Below are 21,139 nucleotides of genomic sequence, written 5' to 3' on the forward strand. Positions count from 1 at the left end.
CCTACCAATTCGGCTGGGTGTCATTGTTACGGGTCCAAGCTCCTACTGCTTCCTACATGACAGGCCAGTAAATAGAGTTGCTGGGGCAAGGAATAGTAACTTTATTTGGAAAGCTTGCAGACCAAGAAGATGGTAGACAGGTGTCCCAAAGAACCATCTTACCCAGTTAGAATTAAGGCTTCTCTTATGCTAAAAGGGGAGGAGGTGTGGCTGGTTGTTGCAAAGTTCTTGTTGCCAGAATCCTTTGCTCCTGCAGCTGTCCATGTAGGTTTGGTCACAATGTTCCTGTGAAACACCAATAAAACAATTGGTATTTTCTGTTCTGCAACTTTTTATCTCTATGAATGGACAAGCGTTATACCTTTAAAGGTCAGAGCCTTGAGAATAGGCTATCATGCATATTTCAGGTTATAGGCAACATTGTTTTACAGAGGTGCAGAGCCAGCATGACTAAGCACAGGCAACAGAGCACAAGGGTTAGACCTAAAATAATAGATCCAATACGGAGTCTGGTTTGCTCTTCTCTGTTACATCATGTCACAAAGATGTTAGCACCTGAGTCAGAAGTATATTATTTTATAAACATGTCCAACAACATCTTACACTAGAAGTATAGAAATGGAGAAAGACTTGGTCTAAAAATAAACATATTCAAAAGCTAGTCTGTAAAAATTTGTCCTAGCCTTATAGCCTATAAACAAAGGAAACAACAACCCTACAACTTTACATGATAGCACTAGTTGTAAACAGTGAATCTGAAAGAAATTTTTCTAAATTATTATTAATAATAAAACATTTCAAGCAACTGTGCTAAAAGACTGAATTATCTTCCTAGTTTCTTTTTAAAGTGGTATAGTATTGCTTTATGTGAGGAGGCACTCAAAGACTATGCAGCCAAAAAATGTAGGAAAATGTATTTTAGAAGTGAGGCAATTATTAATAAAAGTATACATTTTGTTTGCATTTTGTGATGCTTATGGTATTTGCCAGCTTTTTAAAATTTGTAATATGTTGTAATTTCTCTTTCTAAATAATTCTCACTTTTGTATCTGATTTTGTGTGCCTAATTTTGTATTTTTTTAAATAAAAAGGGCCCAGATTATATAAACTGTAGGCCTCATAAAACCTGTTTCTGCCCCTTGAGAATTTTACAAGGAAAGACTCCAAAAGGGGAATCTTTAGGAAATAGTGGTCCAACAACCTTTTTTTTGTGGCTTTCTAACTTCATTCCTGATGCTATCACCATAATCAGCCTCTGGGGAGATAGGTTTCTTTCTCTTTGTTTAAATCCCTTTAAATTTCCCTTCCCAACCCTCAAGAAGAAAGTTTGCATCAAAAATGTTACAGTTAGTCATCTTTGTATGGCAGGATTATGGGTGGTTTTTAAAATATATATTCTTTTGGCATTGCTTACATTCATTTTCTACATTGAAAAGTAATGCTTTTATTTAAGAAACTGAAGTTGCAATTTTCAAGAATTTGGCTCAAGCACAGATAAAATAAAAACTATCTTTGTTCTCATAAGCACGGTTCGACTGATATTAATTTACACGACCGAATATTTACTACATGCCAGGCCCTAGAATTAACTAACTAATTCATTACAATTTTAATTTCAAATGCATGAAAAAATAAAAAGAAGCGACCTCCTGTGGGGACCCAGCCTGAGGAGCAGGGGCAGGAGATCTGAGACTAGGGCGGCGTGAAAGCCGTGTGGATAAAAGCTCTTGGTATTGCAGCCAGGAGTCAGTGCTGTGCCTCTGACGTGGGAGAGCCAACTTTAGGACACTGGTCCAAAAGAGACCTCCCAGCTCCACGTAATATCAAACAGCAAAAATCTCCCAGAGATCTCCATCTCAACACCAACACCCAGCTTCACTCAACGACCAGAAAGCTTCAGGGCTGGACACCTTATGCCAAACAACTAGCAAGACAGGAACACAACCCCACCCATTAGCAGAGAGGCTGCCTAAAATCATAATAAGGCCAACAGACACCCCAAAACACACCACCAGATGTGGACCTGCCCACCAGAAAGACATGATCCAGCCTCATCTACCAGAACACAGGCACTTGTCCCCTCCACCAGGAAGCCTACACAACCCACTGAACCAACCTTAGCCACTGGGGACAGACACCAAAAACAGCAGGAACTATGAACCTGCAGCCTGAGAAAAGGAGACTCCAAACACAGTAAGATAAGCAAAATGAGAAGACAGAAAAACACACAGCAGATGAAGGAGCAAGATAAAAACCCACCAGACCTAATAAATGAAGAGGAAATAGGCAGTCTACCTAAAAAAGAATTCAGAATAATGATAGTAAAGATGATCCAAAGTCTTGCAAATAGAATAGAGAAAATGCAAGAAACATTTAACAAGGACCTAGAAGAACTAAAGACCAAACAGTGATGAACAACACAATAAATGAAATTAAAAATACTCTAGAAGGGATCAATAGCAGAATAACTGAGGCAGAAGAATGGATAAGTGACCTGGAAGATAAAATAGTGGAAATAACTACTGCAGAGCAGAATAAAGAAAAAAGAATGAAAAGAACTGAGGACAGTCTCAGAGACCTCTGGGACAACATTAAACACACCAACATTCAAATTATAGGAGTTCCAGAAGAAGAAGAGAAAAAGGAAGGGACTGAAAAAATATTTGAAGAGATTATAGCTGAAAACTTCCCTAATATGGCAAAGAAAATAGTTAATCAAGTCCAGGAAGCACAGAGAGTCTCATACAGGATAAATCCAAGGAGAAACACGCCAAGACACATATTAATCAAATTATCAAAAATTAAATACAAAGAAAACATATTAAAAGCAGCAAGGGAAAAACAACAAGTAACACACAAGGGAAAACCCATAAGGTTAACCCCTGATCTTTCAGCAGAAACTCTGCAAGCCAGAAGGGAGTGGCAGGACATATTTAAAGTGATGAAGGAGAAAAACCTACAACCAAGATTACTCTACCCAGCAAGGATCTCATTCACATTGGAGGGAGAAATTAAAAGCTTTACAGACAAGGAAAAGCTAAGAGAATTCAGCACCACCAAACCAGGTTTACAACAAATGCTAAGGGAACTTCTCTAGGCAAGAAACACAAGAGAAGGAAAACACATACAATAACAAACCCAAAACAATTAAGAAAATGGGAATAGGAGCATACATATTGATAACTACCTTAAATGTAAATGGATTAAATGCTCCAACCAAAAGACACAAACTGGCTGAATGGATACAAAAACAAGACCCATATATATGCTGTCTACAAGAGACCCACTTCAGACCTAGGGACACATACAGACTGAAAGTGAGGGGATGGAAAAAGATATTCCATGCAAATGGAAATTAAAAGAAAGCTGGAGTAGCAATTCTCATATAAGACAAAATAGACTTTAAAATAGACTATTACAAGAGACAAAGAAGGACACTACATAATGATCAAGGGATCAATCCAAGAAGAAGATATAACAATTATAAATATTTATGCACCCAACATAGTAGCATCTCAATATATAAGGCAAATGCTAACAGCCATAAAAGGGGAAATCGACAGTAACACACTCATAGTAGGGGAATTTAACACCCCACTTTCACCAAAGGACAGATCATCCAAAATGAAAATAAATAAGGAAGTTCAAGCTTTAAATGATACATTAAACAAGATGGACTTAATTGATATTTATAGGACATTCCATAGAAAAACAACAGAATACACATTCTTCTCAAGTGCTCATGGAACATTCTCCAGGATAGATCATATCTTGGGTCACAAATCAAGCCTTGGTAAATTTAAGAAAATTGAAATTGTATCAAGTATCTTTTCCGACCATAACACTAGGAGACTAGATATCAATCACAGGAAGAGATCTATAAAAAATACAAACACATGGAGGGTAAACAATAGAATACTTAATAACAAAGTGATCACTGAAGAAATCAAAGAGGAAATAAAAAAATACCTAGAAACAAATGACAATGGAGACACGATGACCCAAAACCTATGGAATGCAGCAAAAGCAGTTCTAAGAGGGAAGTTTATAGCAATACAATCCTACCTTAAGAAACAGGAAACATCTCAAATAAACACCCAATCTTGCACCTAAAGCAATTAGAGAAAGAAGAAGAAAAAACCCCGAAGTTAGCAGAAGGAAAGAAATCATATAGGTCAGATCAGAAATAAATGAAAAAGAAATGAAGGAAATGACAGCAAAGATCAATAAAACTAAAAGCTGGTTCTTTGAGAAGATAAACAAAATTGATAAACCATTAGCCAGACTCATCAAGAAAAAAAGGGAGAAGACTCAAATCAACAGAATTAGAAATGTAAAAGAAGTAACAACTGACACTGCAGAAATAAAAAAGATCATGAGAGATTACTACAAGTAACTCTGTGCCAATAAAATGCACAACCTGGAATAAATGGACAAATTCTTAGAAATGCACAACCTTCCAAGACTGAATCAGGAAAAAATAGAAAATATGAACAGACCAATCAAAAGCACTGAAATGGAAACTGTGATTAAAAATCTTCCAACAAACAAAAGCCCAGGACCAGATGGCTTCACAGGCTAATTCTATCAAACATTTAGAGAAGAGGTAACACCTATCCTTCTCAAACTCTTCCAAAATATAGCAGAGGGAGGAACACTCCCAAACTCATTCTACGAGGCCACAATCACCCTGATACCAAAACCAGACAAAGATGTCACAAAGAAAGAAAACTACAGGCCAATATCACTGATGAACATAGATGCAAAAATCCTCAACAAAATACCAGCAAACAGAATCCAACAGCACATTAAAAGGATCATACACCATGATCAAGTGGGGTTTATTCCAGGAATGCAAGGATTCTTGAATATATGCAAATCAATCAACATGATACACCATAGTAACAAACTGAAGGAGAAAAACCATATGATCATCTCAATAGATGCAGAGAAAGCCTTTGACAAAAGTCAACACCCATTTATGATAAAAACCCTGCAAAAGTAGGCATAGAAGGAACTTTCCTCAACATAATAAAGGCCATATATGACAAACCCACAGCGAACATTGTCCTCAATGGTGAAAAACTGAAACCATTTCCACTAAGATCAGGAACAAGACAAGGTTGTCCACTCTCACCACCCTTATTCAACATAGTTTTGGAAGTTTTAGCCACAGCAATCAGAGAAGAAAAGGAAATAAAAGGAATCCAAATCGGAAAAGAAGAAGTAAAGCTGTCACTTTGCAGATGATGTGATACTATACATAGAGAATCTTAAAGATGCTACCAGAAAACTACTAGAGCTAATCAATGAATTTGGTAAAGTAGCAGGATACAAAATTAATGCACAGAAATCTCTGGCATTCCTATACACTAATGATGAAAAAACTGAACGTGAAATCAAGAAAACACTCCCATTTACCACTGCAACAAAAAGAATAAAATATCTAGGAGAAAACCTACATAAGGAGACAAAAGACCTGTATGCAGAAAATTATAAGACACTGATGAAAGAAATTAAAGATGTTACAAATAGATGGAGAGATATACCATGTTCTTGGATTGGAAGAATCAACATTGTGAAAATGACTCTACTACCCAAAGCAATCTACAGATTCAATGCAATCCCTATCAAACTACCACTGGCATTTTTCACAGAACTAGAACAAAAAATTTCACAATTTGTATGGAAACATAAAAGACCCCAAATAGCCAAAGCAATCTTGAGAACGAAAAACAGAGCTGGAGAAATCAGGCTCCCTGACTTTAGACTATGCTACAAAGCCACAGTAATCCAGACAGTATGGTACTGGCACAAAAACAGAAATATAGATCAATGGAAAAGGATAGAAAGCCCAGAGATAAACACACACACATATGGTCACCTTATCTTTGATAAAGGAGGCAGGAATGTACAGTGGAGAAAGGACAGCCTCTTCAATAAGTGGTGCTGGGAAAACTGGACAGCTACATGTAAAAGTATGAGATTATAACAATCCCTAACACCATACACAGATATAAGAACAAAATAGATTAAAGACCTAAATGTAAGGCCAGAAACTCTCAAAGTCTTAGAGGAAAACATAGGCAGAACACTCTATGACATAAATCACAGCAAATTCCTTTTTGACCCACCTCCTAGAGAAATGGCCATAAAAACGAAAATAAACAAGTGGGACCTAATGAAACTTAAAAGCTTTTGCAAAGCAAAGGAAACCATAAACAAAATGAAAAGACAGACTTCGGAATAGGAGAAAATATTTGCAAATGAAGCAACTGACAAAGGATTAATCTCCAAAATTTACAAGCATCTCATGCAGCTCAATATCAAAACAACAAACCAATCCAAAAATGGGCAGAAGACCTAAATAGACATTTCTCCAAAGAAGATATACAGAATGCCAACAAACACATGAAAGAATGCTCAACATCATTAATCATTAGAGAAATGCAAATCAAAACTACAATGAGATATCATCTCACACCGGTCAGAATGGCCATCAACAAAAAATCTAGAAACAATAAATGCTGGAGAGGGTGTGGAGAAAAGGGAACACTCTTGCACTGCTGGTGGGAATGTGAATTGGTTCAGCCACTATGGAGAACAGTATGGAGGTTCCTTAAAAAACTACAAATAGAACTACCATATGACCCAGCAATCCCACTACTGGGCATATACCCTGAGAAAACCAAAATTCAAAAAGAGTCATGTACCAAAATGTTCATTGTAGCTCAATTTACAATAGCCCGGAGTAGGAAACAACCTAAGTGCCCATCGTCGGATGAATGGATAAAGAAGATGTGGCACATATATACAATGGAATATTACTCAGCCATGAAAAGAAACGAAATTGAGCTATTTGTAATGAGGTGGGTGGACCTAGAGTCTGACATACAGAGTGAAGTAAGTCAGAAAGAGAGACACAAATACCGTATGCTAACACATACATGGAATTTAAGAAAAAAATATGTCATGAAGAACCTAGGGGTAGGACAGGAATAAAGACACAGACCTACTGGAGAACGGACTTGAGGATATGGGGAGGGGGAAGGGTGAGCTGTGACAGGGCGAGAGAGAGGCATGGACATATATACACTAACAAACGTGGGGTAGATAGCTGATGGGAAGCGGCCGCATGGCACAGGGAGATCAGCTCGGTGCTTTGTGACCGCCTGGAGGGGTGGGATAGGGAGGGTGGGAGGGAGGGAGGCGCAAGCGGGAAGAGATATGGGAACATGTGTGTATGTATGACTGATTCACTTTGTTATAGAGCAGAAACTGACACACCATTGTAAAGCAATTATACCCCAATAAAGATGTTAAAAAAAGAAAAAAGTGTCAGGTACCAAAATGTTCATTGCAGCTCTATTTACAATAGCCTGGAGATGGAAGCAACCTAAGTGTCCATCATCAGATGAATGGATAAAGAAGATGTGGCACATATATACAATGGAATATTACTCAGCCATAAAAAGAAACAAAATTGAGTTATTTGTAGTGAGATGGATGGACCTAGAGTCTGTCATACACAGTGAAGTAAGTCAGAAAGAGAAAGACAAATTCTGTATGCTAACACATATATATGGAATTTAAGAAAAAAAAATGTCATGAAGAACCTAGGGGTAAGACAGGAATAAAGACACAGACCTACTGGAGAACGGACTTGAGGATATGGGAAGGGGGAAGGGTGAGCTGTGACAAAGTGAGATAGGCATGGACATATATACACTACCAAATGTAAGTAAGGTAGATAGCTAGTGGGAAGCAGCCGCATAGCACAGGGAGATCAGGGTTTGTGACCACCTAGAGGGGTGGGATAGGGAGGGTGGGAGGGAGACACAAGAGGAAAGAGATATGTATAACTGATTCACTTTGCTATAAAGCAGAAACTAACACACCATTGTAAAGCAATTATACTCCAATAAAGATGTTAAAAAATAAAAAGAAGCTGAGCAAAAATCATGTGATATGCGCTAAATATTTAATCTTACAGAGCATTGTTTTCTGAGGGAAACAGCTTATTCCTTGTAAATTGTCTTGCATGTCTTATCCTGTTTCAGCACTCTGTGGAGAGACATTTGAGCAATTACCTCAGGATTCCTCCTTCCCCTCTTCCTTCTTTGGTCTCTTCTTGTCCACACAGACCTCCTGTGGAGAGATGTAAGGGGTAATTGGGGTTAAAGGCTATTGCGTACTAAATGTTTGTGCCTCCATTTCTTATGTTGAAATCCTACCCCCAATGTGGTGGTTTAGAAGGTGGGGCCTTTGGGAGGTAGTCAGGTCTAGATTAGGCCATGAAGCTGGGGTCCTCATTAGGAGATTAATGCCCTTAAAGGAAGAGACAGCAGAGTTTGCTTTCTCTTTCTTTGCCACGTTAGGACACATCAAGAAGTCCCTCTACAAACCAGGATGAAAGCCCTCACCAGACACTGAATCTGCTGGTACCTTGATCATGGACTTCTCAGGCTCTAGAACTGTCAGAAACACATGTTTGTTGTTGAAGCCACCAAGTCTATGGTATTTTGTTAGAACATCTTGAGCAAACGAAGACACAAAGCCCCATCTCCAGGGGAGTGCTGCAGAGCTCATACTCCTCCAAGTTTCCACAAGTTTCCAGACACAAAAGAACCATCTCCTCACACCACCTCTTTCTCTTATTTTCTCCCTTCATCTTGAACAATGGTTATCTTCCCACAGGGAGATAATTCCCATTCACATGTAGGAAGCACTTCACTCTCTGTTGGTGAGAAGACCCCTTGAAGAGAGAGCTTCTCTTTGTTCTTTGTGAAGGACATGAGTTGGTAAAGCTACTAGGTTTCAAACTGAGCCTTTGTAAGGCTGCCCTGCCTGGCTTTCAAGCTTTTAGGAAAGGGGATTTTTGCTACCGAGAGAGGAACTTGCCTTCCAAAAGGAAACTAGAAAGAGGAAGAGTGTGCCAGGCTGAGTCATTGATAGGAAACTGAAAAGGGCTGGAGCATTCAAAAGGATGAATAAGAACTTCTGAGTTATTTATTATGAAACGTGCAATACAGGGCCCCTCTTTTGACTCCTGGGTGAGACTATTAAGAAAAAATCTTTGGCTTGATGTACAGGCTTGAAGCCTCTGCATTCTTTAGGAAAGGAGGTTTGAACAAGAGCTGAGACCTGCGTTCCACGGATAAAGGAGCTAGAGGACAGCAGGAGAGCTGACATCTAGGTCACAATAAATTCCGGTGAAAAAATGAATGATAAAAATCAAGAAATATATGGAGTAGTTCAATAAAACTGCAAGGAAGTATACAGAGATGTAGGTAGAATATGAAGATGACTGATTTATTGTAGAATGGATATGGAATTTATGGCCCAAAATTCATGGATTTGAGAGCTCTTTATGTTGTTTGCTTGTGGTATATCCTTGACAAGTAACTTCAATTTTCCAAGTCTCTGTTTTCTTATCTGTAAAATGGGGGTACCAATTTGAACAACTTCTCTGAATAGTTTCTTGGTAAGAATTTTTAATAAATGGTGTGAAAGTGCATTATTAGAATACTTGGAACCCTTATGTACATGGCCACTCTAGTCTACGATTACAAAATATGGTGATATTTATTTATATTATACTATAGCACTAAACCCCACTAGTCCAACTAGTAAAGTTAGCTCTAAGCTTCTTCCTAGCTTTTTAAGTTTTCCAGGCTATTGCCTCATGTGTATCCAAGATTCACAGCTATCCTTCTATGGGGACACCACTGATGCTTTCTCAGGCCTTGGTACAGGGAAGACACTGTGCGCTCTTATTTCACACAGTACAACTGAGAATAGGCTGTGACTTTTAACACTTAGGATTTGTTGAAGTGTCGAGTTAAAATAAAAGCATAACTTCTAGGGCAACTTGCAGTTTGCATTAGAGTCTGTTAAACTCATTAAACAAAGAGGTGATTAGACTGAGGCGGCTCAAATGCCATGGCAGCCGATGTAAGCAAACCAAAAATAGAAGCCTGTTAATGCCTCAAGATTACAAAATGAAAACCCAAGGACAACCAAGCACACACAGCTTAGGCTTTAAGCGATTGCCAATCAATAATTTCCTTGCTTTGCTTCCCCCTTTTCTCCATAAGAATTTCTCCCAGAGCTCTTATCCATAGAGCACTCCTAACCACTGCCGGTTTGGCACTGCCTAAATCCAATCAATTTTTGCTCAAACTCGTAAAATTTTTAATATACCTCAGTAAGTCTTTTAACAAGTCGTTCCGAAGCAGGCCTAGCTCTTGGCCATTCTCTACAAGAGAGAAGCCAGTTCATCCATTACTGAATGCTTCAGGCATTTTCTCACCTTACAGTCTGGGCCCAACTACCTATGCTCTAAGGAGACAGCAGCTTCTCACCTCCCAATGCTAAGGCCTTTCTCATTTCCTGTCCTACTCTTAAATCCTTCCTGGGTTTCTTGACAGTGAAAACATATCCTTTCCCTTTAGGTGGGTGCTTTCACCACAAGGAAGAGTCCAGTCCTGTGCACTGGTGAAGACTGTCAAAGTATTTGATGATACATTTATCTAAGTTTGGCTTATTGTGTACACACACATACACACACACACACACACACACACAAAACTAATGCAGTACAAACAGTCCAGCCCACATTGTGTGCTGTTCTATTCGAAGTTCAGTCCTTTCCTGGTTACAATTTTTCCTCTAGTCTGCTGAGCTGGAGGGAAAATGATCCCTGATAGGCTGTGAGCAAAATACACAGCTAAGATTATCTCCCAGGAGAAAAATGATTGTTTTCAGGATATGGCCTGTCATTGCACTGATTTAACATGTGTTTCTTGGTGTGAAACATCTGCTTTGGGCTATTTCACTGCATTATGATTCACTAGGAACAATGAGAAAGTAATAACTCCTAATTAAAGGCCCTACCAAAGGAATCCACTGCAGAATAAAAGAGCATTTGCCTGAAAGACAAAGCACTGTCTCTATCCAAGGAGGCAGGATCTGTCTGTAAAATTTTCCCAAAGGAACTTTTTCCAGCTACAGAAAAATATTTAGGTGCCATTCTCTGCTCACCTTGTGACATATTGTATAACAATTGGCTACTATAATTTAAGAAGATAAAGAGATAAAATGACAGAAAATGCATTTAATACATATAACAAATATATGATTCAACATAAAGTGTATCTTAGAATTTAACTAATCATGTCTTTTTATAATTTATAGAATAAACAATAGAATAAATAAGTTGTTTACACTACCAACACCAAAATGTCAAACATGTTGGAATTTTGTGTGCATATTTAGTAAGCAATGTATAATAACTTTTTTTACTATTAGATTAATTAGTGTGCATTATTCTTGAACATGTCTAGATTAAAATCTGAGTAAAAAATTTTAGCCCAAAATAATTTTAATGCTTAATATCCTTATTTGCAAACAGTTAGAAATTTCATTTCCAAATATACTGGCCAATGACTTAGTAGGGTTTTCTGCTTTTAATAACATCTTATGTCATTTCAAACACAGTACAGTATAATCCTTTTAAATTTCTTCATGCTAAGGACTAAGCACAACCATTAAATTATAAAAACTTGAAGTAGTTCTTAACCGAAATAATGATAGAGCATTTTTAAATCAAACACTACATCCATATGACTCATACGATGATACAGGAGTATGTAACCATTAAAATGAGGATATACAGTTTCTTCTATTAAAACTAAAATAATAATATATCATAAAAATAAAAAAGTTGCTACAAAGCACAGGAATAGTAGCTTTGCTGAGCTAAATGTAAGTAATTAGTCACACAGAAAAAAATCTGGAAGGATGTACAATAAATTTTTTCTTCATACATTCAGTTTTCTACTTTAAATATCTGTTACTTCAACCTTAAAATATAGCTTTCTAGAAGAGCTATATTTTCTTAAAGGAAAAATAAAAAAGCAAAAATGAATAAAATGTAAAATCAAACTGGAGAATCAGAAAAACGTTTTTAGGTGTTCATTATAAACATGTAAGTCTAATGAATATGGTTTTAAATTACAGATTGCTTAATTATTGATTGAGTCTTTAATTCTCAGAGAGCGTTACTTTGTTTAAAGGATATTGAGGCCACATTATCTTCCTCATATTTTATTCTTGGATCCAAAAAATTTGCCTTCTGATACCTCTATCTAAAACTAGCAGCAGTTTTACTTCCTTTATAGTTAAATAGAATAAAATTATTGATTTTATTCATTATTTATCTGTTTCCTCTAATAGAATGTAAGTTTCATGAGGTCTAGAACCTGGTCTTGTTCACCCCAACACTTCAGTTTCATGCATGGTTTACAGCAGGCATCAATGAGAAAACTGATAAACTCTGACTCAAAAATTTTGCATTCAGATTAGCTTGCTTTGGGTCCTCAAATATTTCCTGTTGGTGTTTTGCACTGAGCTATTGATGTTTTCATCTCACTGTTACTATGAATCCTGTTGCTAATTTTAAAGGTAAATACATGTTCATAGCTTAGATACACGAAACCTTATATTAGTCACTGTGTGTGTTCACATTATTCTTGGTTTTGTTTTATTTTCTATCTTTATGGTATTTTGAACTCAATATATTTATCTTTTCATGTTGTCTTATATTTATTTACAAGGATGCTTCAAATTCTTTTGAAAATGAGAAAGGTGGAGAAGGAAGAGTGGAAGAACACAAAGAAGAGCATACATTTGATATGCATTGATGATAATTAGAGTGACTCTATAATTTATCACCCAAACCATGGCATTTTTTGAGAGCGAAATAGAAAGTCTATAATAATCACATCAAACAAGACAGCCATCTCCTGCAAAACAGGAAGTCTCTCTAATTGCAATAATTTTGTGATTTGGCAAGACAAAGGAAATTGTTAATACAAAAATAATAATGAGTCAAGAAATATTTGCTTCTCTGGTCCAGCCTCGCCTTTGGGACAATGACAGAGAGCATGGCCCTCCATTCTCTAACTCATGGTCTCTGTGCACAAAGCATCACCCTTTTTCTACTCCCTGCTCATGTGCAGTATTTTTTGCATGGAATACAGAAGTTCAAGGGTATCACGGTACCCACAAGTGATATTTATCCACTAAATTCTCCTGTGAACTTGTGCAATTAAAGCAAAAGCTGGAAGTTTCTCAATATATTCCAGCTTTCTGTCTCAGAATTCTCCTGGAGGCAATGAACACAGAGCAGACTATGTACTAAAAATCTAAGCAGATAAAAGACAAAATATTGGAAGAAAGAGAAAGAAGATGGAATAATATTTCAAAATATTATTCCACCAAGCATCTCACAACGTTTGGTTGTTGTGAGACGTCTCACAATAGGTCCATTCCAGCCTATTTTCCTCCTTCATATCTTTGCACGAGTAGTCTCCCCTGTGTGTGGGCTTCGTCACCACGCTCTGTCCAGAGAACCCCTTCTTAGAGTGCAGAGTAACCTTTCCCAGCCTCACAAGCAGCTCCAACATCCATCCCTTAGGTTCCCACAGCACTTTTTTCTCTGGTTTGAATGTCTTGCACGTCTCCCAGTTTAGACTCCTGGCTTCATTTTACATTTCTTACTTTCAGTTTTCCTTTGTCCCAATTCTCTCAAAAAAAAAATTATGACATGAATTTGTTTACCACTAAAGGGGCAATATACATGTATTTTAACAGTTTGAGGTCTATAAAAAAAATTGAAGTGCCCTTCCCTACTCCAATCCCAACCCCTTAAGATTCCAAGTATAACAATTTGATAAGTATCCTTACAGACATTTTACCAAGCTAATACCAACATTTCAAAATACAGACACATTTTTATTTACAATATTTGCATACATATACTGCAAATGTATAAACACACATATATATATATACATATACATATACCTATGTATACAGGCATACCTCATTTTATTGTATTTTTTACAAATTGAAGGCTTGTGGCAACTCTGTACCCAGCAACTATTTTTCTAACAGAATCTGCTGAATTCGTGTCTCTGTGTCACATTTTGGTAATTCTCACAATATTTCAAACTCTTTCATTATTGCTATATTTGTTATGGTGATCTGTGATGTTATTTTTTTTAATAAATTTATTTATTTTATTATTTTTTATTTTTTGGCTGCGTTGGGTCTTCATTGCTGCACACAATCTTTCTCTAGTTGTGGTGAACGGGGGCTACCCTTCGCTGCGGTGCGCAGGCTTCTCACTGTGGTGCCTTCTCTTGTTGCGGAGCATGGGCTCTAGGTGCGCGGGCTTCAGTAGTTGTGGCACGTGGGCTCAGCAGTTGTGGCTCATGGGCTCAGTAGAACGCAGGCTCAGTAGTTGTGGTGCATGGGCTTAGTTGCTCCGCGGCATGTGGGATCTTCCCGGACTAGGGCTCGAACCCGTGTCCCCTGCGTTGGCAGGTGGATTCTTAACCACTACGCCACCAGGGAAGTCGCTGTGGTCAGTGATCTTTGATGTTATTATTGTAATTGTTTTAGGGCCCCATGAATAGTGCCTGTATAAGATGGCAAACATCATACATAAATGCTGTATATGTTCTGATGGCTCACTGATCAGCTGTTCCACCATCTCTCTCCCTCTCCTCTGGCCTCCCTATTCCCGGAGACACAACAATATTGAAATTAGGCCAATTATTAACCCAACAGTGGCCTCTAAGTGTTCAAGTGAAAGGAATAGTCACATGTCCCTCATTTTAAGTCAAAAGCTAGAAATGATTGAGCTTAGTGAGGAAGGCACGTCAAAAGCCAAAAGTGAGGTCTCTTGTGCCAAACAGTTAGCCAAGTTGTGAGTGCAAGGAAAAGTTTTTAAAGGAAATTAAAAGTACTACTTCAGTGAGCACACAAATAAGAAAGTGAGATAGCCTTGTTGCTGATATGGAGAAAGTTTCAGTGGTCTGAATAGAAGATTAAACCAGCCACAACACTCCCTTAAGTAAAAGCCTAATCCAGAGTAAGGCCCTAACTCCCCAATTTTATGAAGACTGAGAGAGGTGAGGAAGCCACAGAAGAAAAGTTAGAAGCTCATAGAGGTTGGTTCATGAAGTTTAAGAAAAGCCATCTCTAAAGCAAGTTATCAGGAAGATCTAGCTAAGATAATTAATGAAGGGGGCTATACTCATCAACAGATTTTCAACGTAGACAAAACAACCTTCTGTTGGAAGAAGATACCATCTAGGAATTTCATAGTTAGAGAGGAGGTCAATGCATGGCTTCAAAGCTTCAAAGGACAGGCTAACTCTCTTATTAGGGACTAATACAGCTGGTGACTTTGAGTTGAAGCCAGTGCTCATTTACCATTCTGAAAATCTTTGGGCTCTTAAGAATTATGCTGAATATACTCTGTGCTCTCTAAATGGAACAACAACAGGTGACAGGACATCTAATTACAACATGGCTTACTGAATATTTTAAGCCTACTGTTGAGAACTATTGCTCAGGAAAAAAAAGATTCCTTTCAAAATATTACTGCTCATTGACAGTGCACCCGACCACCCAAGAGCTCTGACGGAGATGTACAATGAGATGAATGTTGTTTTCACACCTGCTAAGACGTGCAGTTCATGCATCTCTGCAGTCCATGGATCAAGGAGTCATTTGGACTTTTAAGCCCTATTATCTCAGAAATACATTTTGTAAGGCTATAGCTGCTGTAGATTGTAATTCCTCTGATGGATCTGGGCAAAGTTGAAAACCTTCTAGAAAGGATTCACCATTCTAAATGCCATTAAGAACATTCATGATACATAGGAATTCTAAGTCTCTCTTGCTATTTCTACCACATTTGCAGTCAATTTCCTCCACTGAAATCTTGAACCCCTCAAAGTCATCCATGAGCGTTGGAATCAACTTCTTCCAAATTCCTGTTAATGTAGATATTCCAAATTTTCACCGTAAGGTGTTTCTAAAATCTGCTTCCTTTTAAGCATTCCTACTGTGACCATAAATTTTATTGGGGAAATTTATAAAGATCTTCACATACTAAATGTGAGAGAGAACATATGAGCTCTTTTAGTGGAATGGGATGAGAAACAACTTGGACTTGTCCATTGTAGAAATTTTGATTATTTCTTTTATTGAAGTAATGCCAATTATGACTTTGATTTATATTTATGGTCTTTTTATTGTGGTGATTTTAAAACATAAACCAAAATTCTTCGACTCTCTTCCCATGACAGTGCAGGGGGTTAGTGCCCCCTCTCTTGAATCTGGGTAGGATTTTGGTTGATTCCACCAATAGAATACAGTAAAAGTAAGGCTATATGACTTCTGAACTAGGTCAGAAAAGTCCATTCGAGTTCTACCTGGTTCTCTTGGGATGCTTTCTCTGGGAAAAGCCAGCCAATATGTAAGAAGGTTGCCTACTCTATTCTACCATGTTGAAACAAAAGAACATTACAGGAAATCGTTATATGCTGAGGAATCAAGTATAATGTAAAAAGGGGGATATGAAAAAGTAAGTGAATAAAAACAGAATATGTTAATAGTGGTTGCCTCTGGCTGTTGGGATTATTAGCCATATTTTCTAGCTTTTAATATTATATTGGACTTTGCAAAATATTTATTAAAAGTATGTATTTCCATTATTATCAAAACAAAATAAGCCAATAAAGGAAGGGGAAAATGAATCATACTGTTCTAGGTAAACTTAAACTTTAATATCATTTGTTACTTAAAAATGCTTTCATTCATTGTTCTCAAAATAAATAGATATTGACTAAAAATAAAGCAAAATTTAAAAGACTGGGGATAGATGAACTAATTATATTTATTATTTCTATCTAAAGAATAGACAGAGATTAAAATTATTTATTGAAAAAATAGCCTCTCTATGGGGGTTACTGGCTAAATGAAATATTTTTAAATGAATGAGGGATTGACGATATATAAGTAATATAATAATCAAAGGTGTTTTAGAGCGTGTCAGAATTAAAAGTATGATGAAATAAGCCATATGGCATAAAATAAGTCATAGTAGATTATATAAGAAGCAGATACAAGGTCTATAAGTAAACATGTTCCATCTTTTAAAAAATATATATTTACAGGTGTGAACTGATACCTGCACACATACAAATACACAAACATAAACCTATTTTCTTCTTACTGTGTTCCACCTAATTGAAATTTTCTCAAACTCCATTGTATGCTTTTTCTTCAGGAATAATTCATTTTAGTTTTATGATATAAGCAATACTAATACATAATTTCATTAAATGATGAAATTAAATTACTGCTGTTCAAATTTTATATGCAAACCAGTGAGAGAGGATATTATTGCATTAGGTATTTCTTAGTAAAATAATTGGCAGTGTCAAGTCATGTATCAGAAACAAGAGTCTAATGTTGATTTAATCAAATAAAATAATGTTAATAGTTTGTTCTTCCAAACAGTGTTAAGAAAGGGGAAGGACCTTGGTGGAATTATTTTGTTGTTACTGCTGTTGCTTATAATGTTGGACCCTGTTATTACAGAGCCTCATTACTGCTTCTAGCGTGAAAGGAATTGGAAGAAATTTAGGAAATAATTTTAATAGATAATCAAATTTCCCAAAGTCCTTTAGTATGTTGATGATGAAGGGGGAGTAGAATCCTAGGATCCCATAATCTCAGTAAGTGAATATTGACTGAATAAATGATTAAAATGGATTATTTTATATATAAATATAAACATCGAGTATGTGCCCACTATTAGCAAAGACACTATAGCAGATATAAACAGTTTCTATTTGAACCAGATATGAAATTTTAATAGCATAAAATGCTTTGTCCCTCTCTCTTCCTTTAGAAGAAAACAATGTTCATCACCATGTATTACTGGTTTCCTTAAACGTCGTCATTATCCTTGATCTTCATCTTTAGTAAACTATTCTTTCTTCTACCTGGCTGCTTCACTCTCTAGTTTGTGTGGATTATTTATTATGGGAAGATTTTTATGTTTGTAATTTCTTTGGGGGATTAGGAAAAAAGGATAAGCATCAAGTTTCATTATAGACTGCATCTATAATTGAAATAAATCAGTAGTAACAATAGGGCCACTTGAGACCTAGATATACAAAAATTTAATTCCATAAATTACTAACAAGCAGTTTTGCCAATAATGTTGCTTTTTTTAAGTTTTTTTAAAATTTATTTTTGGCTGTGTTGGGTCTTCTTTGCTGTGCGTGGGTTTTCTCTAGCTGCGGTGAGCAGGGGCTACTCTTCGTTGCAGTGCGCGGGCTTCTCATTGCGGTGGCTTCTCTTGTTGCAGAGCATGGGCTCTAGGCACACGGGCTTCAGTAGTTGTGGCTCGCAGGCTCTAGAGCGCAGGCTCAGTAGTTGTGGCTCACAGGCTTAGTTGCTCCGCAGCACGTGGGATCTTCCCAGACCAGGGCTCAAACCTGTGTCCCCTGCATTGGCAGGCTGATTCTTAATCACTGCGCCACCAGGGAAGCCCGCCAGTAATATTGTTACTGAATTAAACGGAAACAGCTCCTGACTTTTGGTGTAACAATTCTGTGGAGTATGCCTTGATGAAGAGTAGCTTCCTGCTTTTATGGTGGAACAGACCTTGGGAACATGAAAAGAAAACTGATCCTCAGGGACTGAGTGGCACAGTTGCACTGAACATGACATTTATTTGGATTACGCATAAAGACCCAACTCAAAATTTGGACCTTCCACTTGAACTATATAGTAAAGCACTGAAGTAGTTATAACAATGGTCAAGGAGGGATCAATAACTGCTTTTTCACCAGTCAAGTTCAAAAAGAAAGCCTGGACCACACAAGTGCATTGACTTCAGTGAAAGAAGTGTAAAATTAGGGAAATGGGCTGCTGATACCACAAGCTCCTTCTTTCTTAACTGCACCCAAAATATACCTACACCTGTACCTATACCTGTATCTACACCCATATATATAACAGCTATATCTATACCAAATATCTGTCTACCATCTGTCTACCTATCTTTTTTTTTCTTTTTGTGAGCCTAATATTAAAAATACTCCTTGGGACTTCCCTCGTGGCACAGTGGTTAAGAATCCATCTGCCAATGCAGGGAACACGGTTTCAACTCCTGGTCCAGGAAGATCCCACATGCAGCGAAGCACTAAGCCCGTGGGCCACAACTACTGAGCCTGCGATCTAGAACCCATGCACAACAACTACTGAGCCCGCGTGCCTAGAGCCTGTGCTCCACAACAAGAGAGGCCACTATAATGAGAAGCCTGCATACTGCAACGAAGAGTAGCCCCCACTCGCCACAACTAGGGAAAGCCCGTGCACAGCAACGAAGACCTAACACAGCCAAAAATAAGTCAAATAAATAAGGTTTTTTTTTAAAAAAAAGAATACTCCTAACTTCTGTCCATGGCCATATAGACAGAAGATGTAACTAATATTTTATTAGAAATTAGTGAGTATTTCAGGAAGATTGATATGGAATAAGTGATAAAAACTTGTGTCAAGGAAAAAAGATGTTGCCAAAACCAAATGGAAACAACTTCACAGTTTTGCTCAGTGACCACCAAACAGCACGACAGCCTCTACAAAGAATAAGCTGGAAAGAGTTAGACAAGGCTTTGTAGGTGACTCTGGAGATACTGAGTAATTAAGACAGAAAAAATACTCACTTCAAGGAGTTCCTAGTTTAATAGATTGTATTCTATTCACCTTAGTATTTCTGTAAAATGAGAATTTACACAGTTATTCATGTAAAGGCCAAAATACACGTTAGAATAAGTCGTTTTAACTTCTCTGATCAATTCTATCTGTGCACAGACCATTTTCTTCCTTATTTTAGGGGATTGCTGCCACCTATGGATAAGAATAGAGTATTACAGCTTGCATCGAGACAGCCCAATATCCACCGGTAACACAGTAGTGAATGTCAGATGTAGCTTGAGTTTCATACATTTTAATTCAGGTTAATTCAGTTCAAACAACATTTATCATCAATATTAAACACTTAATTAAGCACTGGACATTCAGAGATATATAAACAAGGCTTTGATCCTCAAGGAGCTTATAGTCTAGTAGGTGATGTAAACCTAGAAACAGATATAATTTCAAGACTATGAGGTAAAAGAAAATGTACTACAGGGCAAGAGCAGAGTTCAGCTTTAATAATGTATAAATGTGGAGCAGGAAGTGTGAGACTGGAGGCTGAGGTAAGTTTGCTAGAGGTGATGTATTAGCTAACTCAAAGGGAAGACGAAGAGTTAACCAGAAAAACAGAAGAGAGGATGGGTATATGAAGGCCATAGGTAATCTCTAAACTCCCTGACAATTTTGCAGGTAAGATGTCTTTTTCTGGCTGCACTGGGTAGATTTGCTCAGTTAATGAGATTTCATCGATAGGCCGTACGAGAAATAATAATACTAAAAATAACAAAAGTTTCCCCACTTGAGCACATTCTACACACCAGTTATGCTAAAGCTTCACATGCATTGTTTGTTTCATCCACACAAAAACTTCATGAGGCAAATATTATTATCCCCATTTTACAGATGTCAAAACAGGTAAGACAAGTTAAATAAATTGCCCAGAGTTACCTAGCTGGTTAGTGACAGGACTAGTTTGCAGAACAAGTCATTCTGATTCCAGGTCTCTTAACCACTGTGCTGAACTGCCTTACATTGTTCCTCCTTTAGTATAATGCAGTAGCTCTCAAAACAATGGGAATCTGGCAGCAACTCACCCCCTACCCAGCTGACTTTCCATGTCTTGAATTCAAACTCTCCAAAGGTAAGGACATGATGGGTTTAGAGAATGAGCTCTATCTTGGAGCCTCCTGCTATGGATTGATTTGACCGGCCCCCACCCACCCTCAGGGCCCCTGCCCCCAATTCATATGCTGAAGACCTAAGTCCCATTGTGACTATATCTGGAGACAGGGTCTTTAGGAAGTAATTCAGGTTAAAAGAGGTCAGAAGGAGACTTACAGATGACTACTGTCCTCATACGGTGGAATGAGAGCGATCTCTCCTCCTCTTGTTAGAAGGCCACAGTCCAATCAGATTAGGGCCCCACCCTTATGACCTGCAAGATAGTTACAGTACCAAGACACAGTTAGAGAGCACTAATTTGTAAAATCTGTCCCCCATCCCTGCACCAGCCCCACTCATAGTCTGTCCTGGTTGCCAGGCACTTGTTTGAAGTAAAACACTT

This window comes from Phocoena phocoena, chromosome 9 (assembly GCF_963924675.1).
Source record: "Phocoena phocoena chromosome 9, mPhoPho1.1, whole genome shotgun sequence".
In the NCBI taxonomy this organism is placed as follows: Eukaryota; Metazoa; Chordata; class Mammalia; order Artiodactyla; family Phocoenidae; genus Phocoena; species Phocoena phocoena.